The 15,018-nt window shown below is 38.8% G+C and overlaps 1 protein-coding gene across 1 annotated transcript in view; it reads left to right on the top strand.

The window, feature by feature from the left end:
* The first annotated feature begins 692 nt into the window (after nucleotides 1-692).
* Nucleotides 693-15,018, top strand: part of LOC145986429 (uncharacterized) — a 60,203-nt gene continuing 45,877 nt past the window's right edge. The window contains exon 1 of the mRNA XM_083120443.1: nucleotides 693-966. The gene's annotated coding sequence lies outside the window, so the exon portion shown is untranslated. The remainder of the gene's footprint in view (nucleotides 967-15,018) is intronic.

The following is a 15,018-nucleotide window of genomic DNA, read 5'->3' on the forward strand; positions in this document are numbered from 1 at the left end:
AACAGTTAAAAAATTTTAGGGTCGTAGTAATATCAGGAATATATATATTTCGTTCTTGAAGTATTCGAAACGGAAAATCTTGCGATAAATAATGAGCAATTGTGCATTGGTTGCGATGACTGACCCTCTTATTTTGCAAGTTTGACACGTGAGCCCCAAATTTTAACTTCAGATTCTTGAATAGGAGCCCTAATTTAGTGAGTATGCCAAATTTCAAACAAAATGGAGAAATTCCCGGTATTGTAAAATCGCTCAATAAATAAAGTGAAGAATATGAAAATTCTAATTTTGCACTACATAGGTTACCGTAAATTTCGATAAATATAAGTTTAAAATATATATATTTTTGAAAGTTTGGTCAGAAACCAATTTTACGAGCAATATTTTTCGCATTGCCTGAGAACATACACGCAGCAGAACCCTTTCATTTATCTTCCACGTGAGCAGCAGGAATATTTCATGGAAGAATGATCATTACAAAGCATAGCTTTCCTTTCCACTATCGCTCCTTCTTCCAATATTTAAATCTGTACAGATTTGTAAAACTGCTGCACACGTTCGCTCATCGTGGGCTATCCCCAGTAATCTGGACGCTCGAAGCAGACGACAAACCAGCTCTCTCTAAGTCGTGACGTATTAACAAGGCGCAAAGCTAGCCTCGCAACTTTGGAAGTCTCGTTTTTGCCTTAAACTAGACGCAGACAAACGCGAGTTCTTGCAGGGGTCATTTTTCCAGGGTGTAGTTTTTAAAATTGTTGTAAAAAAATTGAGTGAAAATGTCCATTCGTGTGTGTGTAATTTCACAGCCGCTTTCGTGGATTCTGTTCGCATGTCTCTGGCAACGCTGGTTTGTTTTCTTTAGGTTTTCCGCTGACAGAGTTGAATATTTTTCCAAGATCTAAATCAAGGAAGATCTAAGTATACAACCTCATGTGTGTATACAACGATGAATCCATCGGCAAAAGAGTAAGTACATGTGTATTTAACCTCGCGCTAGACGCCAGGAATCTCTGGTTCGAATCCTGGCCTGGGCATGGGTATTCTTTGAGTGTTCAGATAAGAAGAAACTTGAATATGCTGATTCCGAAATTTTCACCTCTGTGTCCGTGCGTGCTTGTGTATGTGTGTTTATTGAATTGCCAGTAAAAAATTTCGAACAGTGTAAATCGGTATAATGTATGTATTCAGTAATATGCATAATGTGTAGGCTATGTATTCAGTCGCTTATATTTAAGAGGCATGCGAGGGCCTCCCCCATGGTGCAGTGGTAGCATCATTGCCTTGTAATCAAGGGGTCCCGGGTTCGATACCCGGTGGAGGCACAAGTGGTTCGGATTCCATTTTAAACTGTAGGTCCAGTTCCGATTAGCCTTACTGTCTATTATCGTATGAGGGAAACACCTACGAATCATATATTTCAGACTTCTTTACATTGCTAACGTGTTATTTTCGAATGTGGAACATTTCCTAAAGTGAAATAATGCATATGAATGTCTATTTCTTAGATTTACGAGTACTGAGGTTACTTGTTGTTTCGAATCTGTAACACATTATGGCCGCGATAATGTACTGGTTTAGGGGGCGTTCTGAGAGTGTTTTGTCGATGTATGCAGTGTTGCAGTCTCGTTCACCGGAAAATATCTACTTTCGTGCTCGGATTTGAAATTGTGCTAGTACGTCGCAAACCATTGACGTTAGCCTCACAAACCATTGACGTTAGCCCCACTAACCATTGTTAGCCCCAAAAACCATTTTCCATATTGTTAGGTTACGTTAAGTTAGGTTAGGCAAGCATAGTTAAAAAAAAAAAAAAATACTCGACACGTCATGTTCTAGTGAAAACACGGCGAAGCTGAAACACTGGCTATGGGGTTGCATCATCTTAACACACGGAACATTGCACTCTCGTGCAGAAAGCAAATGGCGGGAGCAGAAACAGCGTGTCGGACAGAGATTTTCGCAGAAAACAACATGCATTCACATTAAAATGGATCAAATCTACATTCAGGAACTTCCACAATGCTAAAGAAAATGATTTCCGTAAGTACTTTCTCCTGTAAATTTGAAGGAATCCGTTTCCCTCATATGGTAACATTATCGTATGAGGCATGCGGTCCAAGTTCCGATTGTTTAATTCCGATTTCACTATCGTACACAGGCATTTTTTCATGGTTCGATTTCTATTTATGTCTGTTAACTCATAATTCGTAGTTGTAGCAATTACTTACTGTGTGCTTGCTTGAGAATGTTGTTTTCCACTTCCATATTGGGTTACCAGATGTCTTCTTTTAACGGTGGAAGCGGCCCCGGCGCCCACCCAGCGTCGAATAACATGGGTACCTGGGGGAAACCCTGGGGGGTAAAGGCGGTCAGGGGCGTGATGCTGATCACATCACCCCCACTCACGACCGGATCAAGAAAGTGTGGGGCGTTACCCCCACACCCCCTATACGCCTTCATGGCGTGGTGCTATGCACAGGGGAACACTTTACCTTTTTTTTACCTTTTAGATGTCTTCTTTTACCTGGACATGTTCTCTTTTTCAGGTCCTAAAAATACTGTTGGCGGGTTTTTAGGACAATGGGGAAATGTCCTATTTTTTTTGCAGGTATGGACAACTGTTCCAATTCAAGACTCGTAACGGCCTCCCCGATGGCGTAGTGGCGTTGCCTTGTAAACAAGCTGTCCCAGGTTCGATACCTGGTGGAGGCACATAGTGGTTCGGATCCCACTTTAAACTGTAGGTCCAGTCCCAATTAGCCTCTCTGTACGTAAAGTGGACTTACAACACCAGATCAATCAGTCAACATTCGGAACAAAATTTTATGGTAAAGTTTTCATCTCCAACAAACGTATTTCTTCAAATTTGCAGGAGAAAGTACTTACCAAACTGACTTTCTGTACACTTTTGAAAGGTCGTCGAAGTGTTTTTTTCCCCATCGTTTAATTTATTTGGCTGGTGAATCATGTATTTTTCAAGATTAATGTGTCACAAAAGCTCTTACCTGTATGTCCTTTCACTACGTGAACCAAATTGTCCGTGTGTTTCATGACGTAACCCCCGGGCAGTGTTTCCAAACACGCGATAATGTAAATATGAATAACAGTTCATTATATCAGAGACACATTTCTTCATTTTTACAGAAGAAACTACTTACGGAAATAAGTTCCTCTAAGTTTTCCAACATTCATTGAGGTATTTTCTTTCATCGTGAAATTATTTGACCAGCAAATCATGTATTTTTGAAGATATCTCACGGATGCACAAGTGCCATTGTTTCGCTACGTGAACCGTTGCTGCATATGTTTGATGACGTAGCCCCCTGTCATTGTTTCCAACCCCTTTTCTTTTTAACTATGCTTGCCTAACCAAACCTAACCTAACCTTGTCGGAAATGGTTCGTGGGGCTGTCTGTCAGCTACCCGTGCATAATTTGCACACGTGACAAACATGATAGTAGGTATTTTTCGGTGAAGAAGGTTGGAAACACTGCATACCTACAATTGTAGTCAACCTCTGCCTGCCATATTGTGTGTTACGGAAGCGAAAGAAAGCAATTACAAAAACTGCTCTGTATGTGAAAAATTGTGTTGTTTTTTTTGTGTAAAAAGCATAATGTCACCTTGAACTATGTTCCGCAATACACAATATGAATAACAGTTCATAACGAACCATGCGAAACACAAAATATCAGATTTTAATGTGTCTCCGATATAACGAACTGTTACTGAATTATTTTGAATTTTTCTGATGTTGAATACCAATTTTTAGTATATTTGCCTAACCTAACCTTGCCATGCATGGTTCGTGGGGCTATTTATGAATGGTGTGGGGCTATTTATGATTGGTGTTTGGGGTATGTGCATAGTTCATATTTTTCGGTGAAGAAGGTTGCAACACTGCCTAACCACTGATCATCGACAACGCTAGTCAAGATTTCTCCGCCATATTTTGTGTAATGCAAGCGAAAAACGAACAAATAAGAATTAACTCGATATGTGGAAAATGAGATTATTTTCGTGCAAAAACCAAAATCGCACCTTCACGAATCCTCAGCAATGCAGAATATGTAAGTACCAATGTGAAAAATAAGAAAATAAACGAATTTGAGACGTTTGTCGAAGATTAAAACTTTAATAATTGTCAATATTGTTTCCAAGTTCAGTTTCAAAGAAAGGAAAACAACACCCGGTTCTCATGGCCAATTGTAACCAGTCTAACTCCTTTACATTTTTTAGAGGACGTTAAGGGACTTGAATCACGCGTTTTAGTAATAATACTTATAATGAGGCCTATTATTAGTTATAACACCATGAAGCCTTGTTTCCATGATTATGACAGACATGATACACTGTCTGAAGAAGACCTTGCTAGAAGGTTGAAACATTACGATTAGTTTATGTTTTTAATAAAATAAATTACTGCCTTGGTCAGCATATTTAGTTTTTCATAATCTATTATTAGTTATACTGAAATGGTATAAAATTTCTTTACAGGGGTGTGTGATCTGGAAGCTAATTGAAACACTAGTAAGCACACTTCCGTAAAATCTTTTGTAAAATCTAAAAATGTCATCTTTTTTAAAGTTTGTTACCTGGTAACCCAACATCCGTTACTTATGTTAAGTTAGCCTGAAATAGTTGTTACGTAATATCTGAAGATTTTTCTTAGTAGGTATACAACAACGAATCCATCGGCAAAAAAGTAAGTACGTGTGTATGTAACCTCGCACTACGATGCCAGGGGTCCCTGTTTCGAATCGCAGCTTTGGCATGGGTATTTTTTGTGAGTGTTCCTTCATCCATTTCATAATATCATCAGTCATCTTCATCTTCGCGAACAGCCAAAAGTGGCAGAAAAATGAAGTAAAATATACCAAATAAGAAAAAATGTGTATGTAACCTTCAGATGAAAGGAAATGTTCAGAGCAATTGAAGGTGGCAGGAGTGTTCTCCGATTTATTTACTAGAAATTTATTTACTAACGAAATAAGTTTTCCGGATGAAGTATCAGAGGTTCTGATGTCCCGGTCACTGTTTGAAATTTGGATATTACGTGTGTAAGGTGTAATATATTGCTTTTCATAATGGCGATATTTCTCCTGAGAAGTATGTTTGCCAAGCCTAACCTAACCTTACGTGAATGGTTCGTGCAGACTTTGAAGGTAAGCTTAGTGGTAATTTTAACTATGTTTGCCAAACATAACCTAACCTAACGTTTCGTGAAATTTTCGGTTATATATCAAGTTACAGTGACCGGGAAATTCTTATGTCAGATTCGTGTTCAGGAGGCCACATGTAGAAAGTTTACAAAATTTCAAACAAATTGGCGAACACTCCTGTCATCTTCAATTAAGCCAAACTTTCAATCGGCTGATTACGAAATCTGCATTGATATGTACATGTGTGTGTTTGCGTGCTTGTGTATGTGAGTTTATTGAATTAGCATGCAGCCCAACTTCCGATTGTTTAATCAGAGTGACTATTTTCACCAGGTGGTGAAGCTAGCTTTTGAGCTATTTCCACCACATTTTAAACGGCGCATGTGTATGATCTACAACTTAGCCTACTAAGCTGCTCGTCAAGTCAACCTTGCAGCAGGTTTTCGCATATGTAGTTCCAAACGTGCGCGCAAGAACATAGTTCCACTGAGACGGGTTCTATTCCGACACAACTGCATACTTGCAAGAAAACAGTTATTTAATTTGTAATATACAGACAAAATAGTACATCCATTAGCAGGTATGGACTTAATTGGTTGCAATCACTGTGCAGACGAACTTGGAACCGTAGATTCGCCAACTGCAATGTGTAGTGCGTTGAAGAGACACTGAAACTTTAGAGCGAGTCGAGCGAGACTGAATGCGTTGCAGAACGCGTGAAATCGGCGATACCAGTGTTGCACATCCCACTATTTTAACCCTATGTTTATTGTAGAGCGGCGAGAATGGCTGAATCTACTGTTCAGCGCGCGGTTTTACCCGAATATTATTTTGGACTTCGTCCGAAGGGAAATTTTCTTCAAAGACAAGCAAGTTGTTTTGAATGCATAATCCTCCTTGCGGCAACAAGATCAAAGTAAAACAGGGCGTGAGGTGATTTGCCGTCAATGTGCGCACGAATTGTATCACGGGTGTTGAATGATTTGCTGTTTGAGTTTAGCAAGAGGAAACGATTGTTTGTTTTTTGACGACAAAAGAATCTCCGCGGTATTAAAAGATATCGCAGTGAGAAGAAACATGTTTATTATTTGGACGAGACGTCCTTCAACTCGGTGGGTGGGGGAAGGGGGAATAAAACATGGAAGGATACCAGCATGCAAAACCACGCCAGGGCTGAAGAAACCAACGATGAGGGGAAGGGGGAGGCTTATTGTTTCACCCACTGGCGGCAATGAAAGCTTTGTTGAAGGTGCATATTTACTGTTCCGCGCAAAGAAAGGGAAGGGTGATTATCCGCAAGAAATGGACAGACCAAGATTTGAATCCTGGTTTAGTGAAGTGATTCATAAATTGAAACCAGAGTAATAGCGACAGACAATGCACCTGATTGTATATATCACCAATAACAAATGATGCTTTTTTGGTGGTATAACTTGAATTGCGTGTGTCTTACAGGAACGGATGTATTGCGGACGAAGCAACCACGTTTTTCATAAATGTATTTCTTTCTAAACCAAAAAAAAAAAAAAAATTGTCATTAAATTCAAGAGGGCCTATCGTTGTTTACTTTTATCTTTGTTCATTTTTATTTTTGCGTGCTCGAAATATACACACACGCTCTCATGTTTCGAAGATATTTCGCATTTATATTAAGTAATGACACATTTATTAAATAATCTATGCGCAGAAAGTACTTTTAAAATTTTATGTTTCAGGAGACAAAGAGAAGCAAAAATACATTCCACTTGACATGCATGCGGGTTTTGATGTGTTGTGCGGTTGGCAATACTGTGGATTTTCTCAGTGTCTGCGATGTAAGCAGTTCGGCGGTTGAGGAAAGACTGGCACGGAAGATTCTGAGCTCAGTTCTCGCGCGGATTGATACATAAAACCTGCTGCAAGGTTGACTTGACGAGCAGCTTACATGTATGTGTGCATTCTTTAGTTGTGGATGTAAAACAGGTTTGGTTGGTGTGCATTTATTTTCGTATGGACAACAACAACAAGTAATTTTTCTGCACACTATATAATTTGGAAAAGGTGTTCTGATATGAATTGGTGCTGGTAATATGTCACATGACGTAAGTATGAAGGGGTATTGCATTCCGCAATGCTTTCGTTGCTAGGTTAGGCAGGTCACTTTTAGGACCGTTAGCATCAAAATTATTTCAGTAAATACTTCCCAACACCAGATCATGTCATTTCTGGTCTTAGCACTTTCTGCTATTCTCACTACTTGGTGACAGTAGTAGTTACACCAATTTTTAAATTAAATTAACTCCTTAGCAGTAACTTAAGTACTAATGCCAATGAGATTTCAAGTCCACTCTAAGCACAGTTAGGTTAATCTGGAGTGGGCCTATAGCCTATTTTAAAATTGGATCCGAACCAAAATGTGTCTCCACCGGGTATCAAACTTGGGACTCCTTCATTACAATGTGGGTAACGGTTCTGATTGTTTTATGATATTTTTTTTCAAATTCTCCTAGCAGAAAGACTAAATTATCGTAGAATTTTGGCAATCATTATCACACGAAATTTGAACCTTCCTTAACGTAGTGAGCACTAATTGAATTTCAAAGAAGATATTTATGTTGAGGAAACAACTTTACAATTACCTTAGGCAAGCAAGCGTGCTTCCCATGGACAATGTATTTTCCATTGTCAAGTGACTGTAAGTATTGTAGACTAGTAGGAATTAATGTAGAAGTAAATTTGAAGCTTTGTAGAATGCATTAAGGGACTTGATGTTATGCTAAGAGAGCCAAACCTGGCCCGCGTAACATAACTACGAAAGCATACATTTAACAAAATCTTAAGTAATTGCTAAAACTCCACAGTATGTGTTAACAGCCGTAAATCAAAATCGACCCATATAAAAATTGTATTGATGAAATCGCAATAAAACAAAAGAAACTTGCGCCAAATACAGTGCTATGGTCAGGTAATTTCTTTTGCTCGTGAAAGTGACGTAAGTATAAGCTGTTCTCAGCACCTGGTTAAAATAGCCTTATATGCTATTCTCACCACCTAGTGAAAATAGTTGCGGCCTTGTTTAATTCCGATTTCACCATGTTACAGATGCATTTTTCGTGATCCGATTTCTATTTATGTTTGTTAACACATACTTCGGAGTTTTAACTATTAACTGACTGTGTGCTTGCTTGAGAATGGTTTTTCACTCGTATATAATCTTCTTGCAACCAGCCTTTCGTTTACTGTTTTCTTGGTTACTGACTACTGCCGCCATCTATTTTACAATGTCATTTTGGGTTCGGGAAAGGGGACAGATCAGGAAAATTGGGGGAGAGGTGGCATGATCAAACCAAACAATCCCCTTGGAGGTCAAAATACACCATGTACTCTGTTGTTGGTATTGTGGGCGTTCCCATCGAATTCGTGCCTACAGACCCTTCAAAACCTCAAGGTAGACCTCCCCTGTGACCATATGTCCATTAGAAACAAATTCTCTATGGATGATGCCCATGGAGTCTAAGAACGGGATGAGCATATACGGGACTTCTGCAAGTGAACTTTCTTGGTATTTGGGGACCCTTGGCTCTTCTGCACCAAACTCTGGCACTTTATTTGGTTTCATTGTTTCTGACATGTTGATCTAGGGTGTGTTAACGCAACTTTTAAGAGGATCCTTCCCCAATGTTCAAATTTACCGGCGAGAGAGAGAGAGAGAAAACATGAGGGTAATTGGAGAACGAGTTTTCCAAATCTTGCTATATGTAAATGCACTACATCAGTCTGGAAAATTATGGGACACACTGAAAACAGTAATGTACTGTCTATTGAGTACTCTGGAAAAAAAAAAAGAGAATTCTGGAAAACTCGTGAGAATCTCATGGAAGATGCATGGAGTTAATGTGGGGACCCTGAATTAACACCGCTATACATGTGTGGATGGAGTAACACTGTTCAGACAGAACTAATTATCATAGTATTGCACGTTTTTGTTGGATGGATCTGTTCTTTCAGAAATTCTCTTTTGCACAAGTGCCATTTACAAATCGTTACAATGCCAATTTGCTTTAGCTGCGCTACTGTCAAGATGCCAGGGTTTCTGTGCATGCAGCTCCATACTGCAATTGCGTCCATTGTTGTTTCTGTTTTGGAACATTCATTGCGGTTCACTGTTATTATAAGTACATAATATACATACTATATTATTAAACTACTTATGGTAATATGTTCTCTAAATCTGCACTTAAATTTCCACACATAATCATACATGTATTGCTGAAAACTAATAATTTTAAGTATAATATTTCAATGATTGCCATGCTGTCTGTGCATATAATAGCGTTATGGAAAAATTGCAGGCACGGTGGTGCAGACCACACAACATTCATTTTGTGAACACAACAACGATAATTATTATAAAAGCATAAAGCAAACATTACAGATGTTTATCCTAATGCTCAGTAGTGTGTAAAATGAGAAAATAAAATATTGTTGCCAAAAAATGAATACAATATTTCCGATTATATGTCAGTGAGTACAACACTGCCTGTGTTTGTAATTATGTTCACAAATGGAGCGCATGCACTGTGGTGTTAGATGTTAGTTTTCTTTATTTTTACTGCCAAGCAGTGGCGGCTGGCAGCTAGTATGATGGTAGTGCCAACGTGATCAAGAAATCAACAAATTTTCACTAGCATATGTCATAGAAACCTAATGAAAGAGGTAATTTTAATGGAACTTGGTTGACTAAAATTTCAGACAAAAATTCAGTGTTCGTATGATTGGTTCATTTTACTTCGCATTTGTATTACTTTGGCTAATCGCGAAGATAAGTATGAGTGAACACTCACAAAGAACACCTCTGCTAAATGAACTGTGGATCTACAATTTTTAAAATTCAATGCAAGAAATTGAATTATATCTCCGAAGTAAAATTCTTATGCTGATAGATCTTCAATGTGATTTTTTACAAATATTAAAGTAAAAAGATCCCCAGATGATGCAATTTCCCTTTGATATTTAGACAATTCTTTTTTACAGAAAATGTCTTCAATATTGTAAACGTCAGTTGCAACACGTGACTGTCTGTGTGCCCGAGAGCAAGGTATATATCTTTTCTTAAGGAAGAAATTGATAACAAAAAAGTCTGGATGGCTCTTTAGACGCATCTATCTAAATGGTTATATAAATTTGGGGAAGATATTATATTCGTTCTTGCCAAGTATGTAAGAAAGTATCTTTCTCGCGAATTACTTCTCCAACGAGTATTACAAATCGATCAGGATTAGTCACTTCTCTGTAAAGTTTGCAACTATGTCAACACAATGCGAAAGCTCTCGCGCCGTGCCAGCCGAAAAGGGACACGGCTAGTTGTCTTATAGCTACCACCTCCTTGCTCGTTAACTGTGGAGACTTTTTCATGCCTCTGCGCACAGGCCAGACTATGCTGGACCAGAGCAAGTGAGAGAACAGCTGGGGATGCAGCACAGGAATTGAGGCAGCTGTAAGCTCGAACGCTTACGAAATTCGAACCTCCTTGTTCATAAATGTATTAATTTAATTATATTGTGGCAGAGCAAGTGCTTTTTTTTTTCTGAGGGTAGAGCCATGGCACGGCTTCCAAGTATACATAAAATACACCTGAAGTTTTTTTTTTTCTTTTTTGTATAAGTCTCTTTTAGGTGCACATTGCATGATACAGTAAAGGTGAGCATCTGAAAATATAGTTCTGTAGAACCAGAGATTAAGGCGATCTCCTTCCCCGGCGAAAAGCTTGAACATTTTCCATGTAAGCTTATGGGTTTAACTTCAGAGAACCACTGATTAATATTTTCATTTTCTGTATCAGCATCCCGAAAATTAATTAATTCATTTGTATCACATTTATTTCACTTCTCTTAACAGGGCAACCCTGCTGCTAGCTGGCGAGCTCACTGCAGGTGCTCACGGTTGCCTAATGACCTTGTAGAAAGAGGGTTGGAACACGGCGGTGTTTTCGTCCCAACACGCAAGTTTAGAATATGAACAGAAACCAACATGTCTTTTGAACTTTTAACTGGGTAGCTTTTAAATTATAGACTGGAAATGGTGAAACAAAATTTGTGAAGTGTATCCCGAATCCACAAGAATATGACTGAAGTTGTAATGTGGTGTGAGAGTATGAGTCAACTTACTGCGAGCGAGAGTGAATTATGTTTCTAAAGCATTGGCATTCCCGTAATGGGGCTGGTTGTGTCATTATTATTATTATTATTATTACTATTATTGTAAAATACACTATTGCCGATTCTTCCATTATGAATGTAAATAATGAACCATACTTTATATGAAAAAAAAAATAACATGTTGAGTTTGTTTTTAAATTCCTTTTATGCACAGAAGGGCTAGCCAGGACTGGACCTACAGTTTAAAGTAAGAGTCCGAATCACAATGTACCTCCACCTGGTATGGACCTCGGGACTCCTTGATTACAAGGTGACGACATTACCACTACCCCATCGGGAAGGTCATCGTTTAAATACCAACAATATAAAGTTCGGGATAAACAGAACCGGGTACCTGAATCTATATCCTAGAACCGAGTGTCCGTTGATTGACTAATGAATTTTTCTATTATTCGTCGCTTTCTGCTACTTTTAGATAATTGCGACAATGATTAAGAATGGGGATTAGATGAAATTGTTGAACAGTCTGGCCTGGGTTCGAACACGTGGTCTCCTGCGGTTTAGCACGGTATTCTAACCACTTCGCATGCAGGTCGGCCCAAGTGTCGAGATTTCGGGTTGTGGATGTATGAATTTTACATCAGGGGTACATTAAGACCCCTGTTCCACAAATTCATGGGGGTTAGCAATTCCTCAAATCCTTACGTTGTGTCTATTCACTTTCCCTGAAAGGTGAAAAGTTGCTTCATCACTCTAAATTGACCTCTCAGAGAACCCATCCTTTTGCATTAATGTGAGGAAATCAGCACAGAAAGACGCGCGCAAAGCTTAATCAGTGTCTTTTAAGGCTTGAACTAGTTGCAAGCGGTAGGGTTTAATTTGTAAACGTTTTCGCAGAACCAGCCAGACAGTTTTCTGTGGAATTTGAAGTTCTCTCGCTGCCGGGTAGGTGGACTTCTGTGGACTCTGCACGAAACATGTGCACACTCGTTCCACTGTCTCTTCCCCAGTCGACGGACGGCCAGTCGATTTTCGTTTACAGATGCAGCCCGAATCTCTGAAATGTTCATACCACTTACGAATGGCCGTCCCCGTAGGTGGTTATCTCCGATATTTGGTACGGAAATGCTGTTGCACACTAATCACAAACTTGTTCACATGATAATCAAGCACACAGAAAAATCTCTGTTCTCGCTGCTAGCTGCTGACTCCTAGCGGTAGAAAGTGGAAACACTGTGTGGAAACTAAACTTAGAAAGTTAACCTTTCGAAGCGCATGTCTCACAATAACATATGTTTATTAGATTTCACAGAATACATTTCTGTAATTGGGTCCATCATTTTGACTTACCCTGTATGTATATTATTAACTTACGTTTTGCGATTATCGCAATTACCTCAATACCTCGATACTCGCAAAACGTAAGTTAATAATATATATATATATATATATATATATATATATATAACAGTTGGGCTGAAAAGTTCGTAGGCTAACATAATAAAAAATATTTTTTTTGCGAAAATTCGATTTTATTATTCAATATAGTTGCCTTTGAGGGCGATACAACGATTATAGCGGTCATACAATTTTTCGATGCCATTTTTATAGTACGATTTCTCTTTAGCCTCAAAATAGGCCTCAGTTTCGGCGATTACCTCTTCATCAGTGCTAAATTTCTTTCCAGCGAGCATTCTTTTAAGGTCTGCAAACAGGAAAAAGTCACTGGGGGCCAGATCTGGAGAATATGGTGGATGGGGAAGCAATTCGTAGTCTAATTCATATAATTTTGCCATCGTTTTCATTGATTTGTGATTTGTTGCTTTTGATCGATTGTGAGCACGCACGGCACCCATTTTGCACACAGCTTTCGCATGTTCAAATATTCATGCACAATATGTCCAACACGTTCCTTTGATATTTTTAAAGTCTCAGTTATCTCGATCAACTTCACTTTACGATCATTTAAAATTATTTTGTGAACTTTTTTGATGTTTTCGTCGGTAACAGCCTCTTTGGGGCGTCCACTGCGTGCATCGTCTTCGATGCTCATTTCGCCTCATTTAAATTTAGCAAACCACTTCTCAACGGTTGATTTTCCTGGTGCAGAGTCCGAATAATGTTTATCAAGCCAAGCCTTGGCTTCAACAGTATTTTTTTTCGCCAAAAAGCAATGCTTTATTAACACGCGAAATTCTTTTTTATCCATTTTTTCACAATAACAAAAGCTGCTTCACTCACAATGCTATATCTCACGAACTAATTATCCGGCAGCTATGAAATTTATACACGTATCTTTTGAAGGTTAGTACTAAGTAAAAATCACATGGATTTAATTCTAGTAACGCCATCTATGAGTCAGCCTATGAACTTTTCAGCCCAACTGTTATATATAAACTTGTTAGTAATTCGCACAATTAACTATTAAATCAATCATTTCTAAAGCTCTTGCCTTACCCTGTGGCCGAATGATTAGCACATCGCGCTGCGAAGCCAAGGGTCCCGGGTTCGAATCCTGCTCAGGCTTGGTTGTTTGTGAATGTCCATTCATCAATTTCATCACTTATCCCCATTTTCACAAATTAGCCAAGAGGCACAATACTTGAAGTAAAATAAACAATCAATCAATTTTTAAAGCTCTTATCATTAATGCAATTAAACATTTCAGGCACAAAATACAAGTATTTGTGCCAATGTAATATCTCAATTCCATTCCAAACACTATAAAAAGGTAAAGCTCCCCGTGCATGTAGCACCGTTCCATGGATGCACAGTTAGAGGATGTGGTGGTAGAGCCCAATCTCAATCTCGTCGGCCCTTTTCAATGTGATGCTCCAGTTGCTCATTGATTTGAAGGTGGGTGAGACCCAGAGCCTCTTTATATGGGGACAAGGTCGGAAGAATTTCAACCTTAGATCACTCATCACAGGAATCGAACCTGAGTCTCCGTTTGGCGATCAGACACCATACTAACTTTTTTTTTAAAGACAAGCTTCGAAGTGACAACTTCACCCCACACACACTTCATATCAATTAATCTCAAATCTCGACTTGTTCATTGAGGACAGACAATCACAAACATCCGTGTCCAAACCGTGATTTGAACTTGTTATCCCTGGCGTCAAAGTGTGCTCTTGTAAACACTATAAAACAAGAAATCCAAAAGCAACGTCCATCTGTTTTCCACAGCTATTATTTTTTATTACTGACATTTTTCCTACTGCCACCAGATCACTACCTCCAGCATTCGAGTTAGAAACTGGAAGTGAGTTGGGTCTGCAGCTGTGGTCAAATTCCAAAAAGCACCCCCAAAATATCATGTTTCGCCGAGTGCTTTCCAAACGTTTGGAAGTCTCGGTGGGGTCAATTTGCTGTAGTGGTGTGGTCTGCCCTTCGGAGATATCCGTAACCATTCGTGAACCTTGACAGGTGACATCAGTCATGGGACATCTCGAGAATCAACAGACACAGAAAAGAAATTCTCATTTTTTCGGCATTTACCAAATAAAACTTTTAAAAATAGCATGAATGCTATATATACCATAATGTCTAGTGTACTGTGTTACTTACGAGCGTTATTGTCAGGTAAACCATCTATCCAATAAAAAATAAAAAGTGGAAACGAAATAGACTACCAGCAGTGTGCATATTAAAGGGGAAGGGGGTATTTCTCCCACCCCAAGAATTTTTATCCCCAGCATAAGAAAAATTTTGTAATC

This window comes from Lepisma saccharinum, chromosome 4 (assembly GCF_977018435.1).
Source record: "Lepisma saccharinum chromosome 4, izLepSacc3.1, whole genome shotgun sequence".
Lineage (NCBI taxonomy): Eukaryota > Metazoa > Arthropoda > Insecta > Zygentoma > Lepismatidae > Lepisma > Lepisma saccharinum.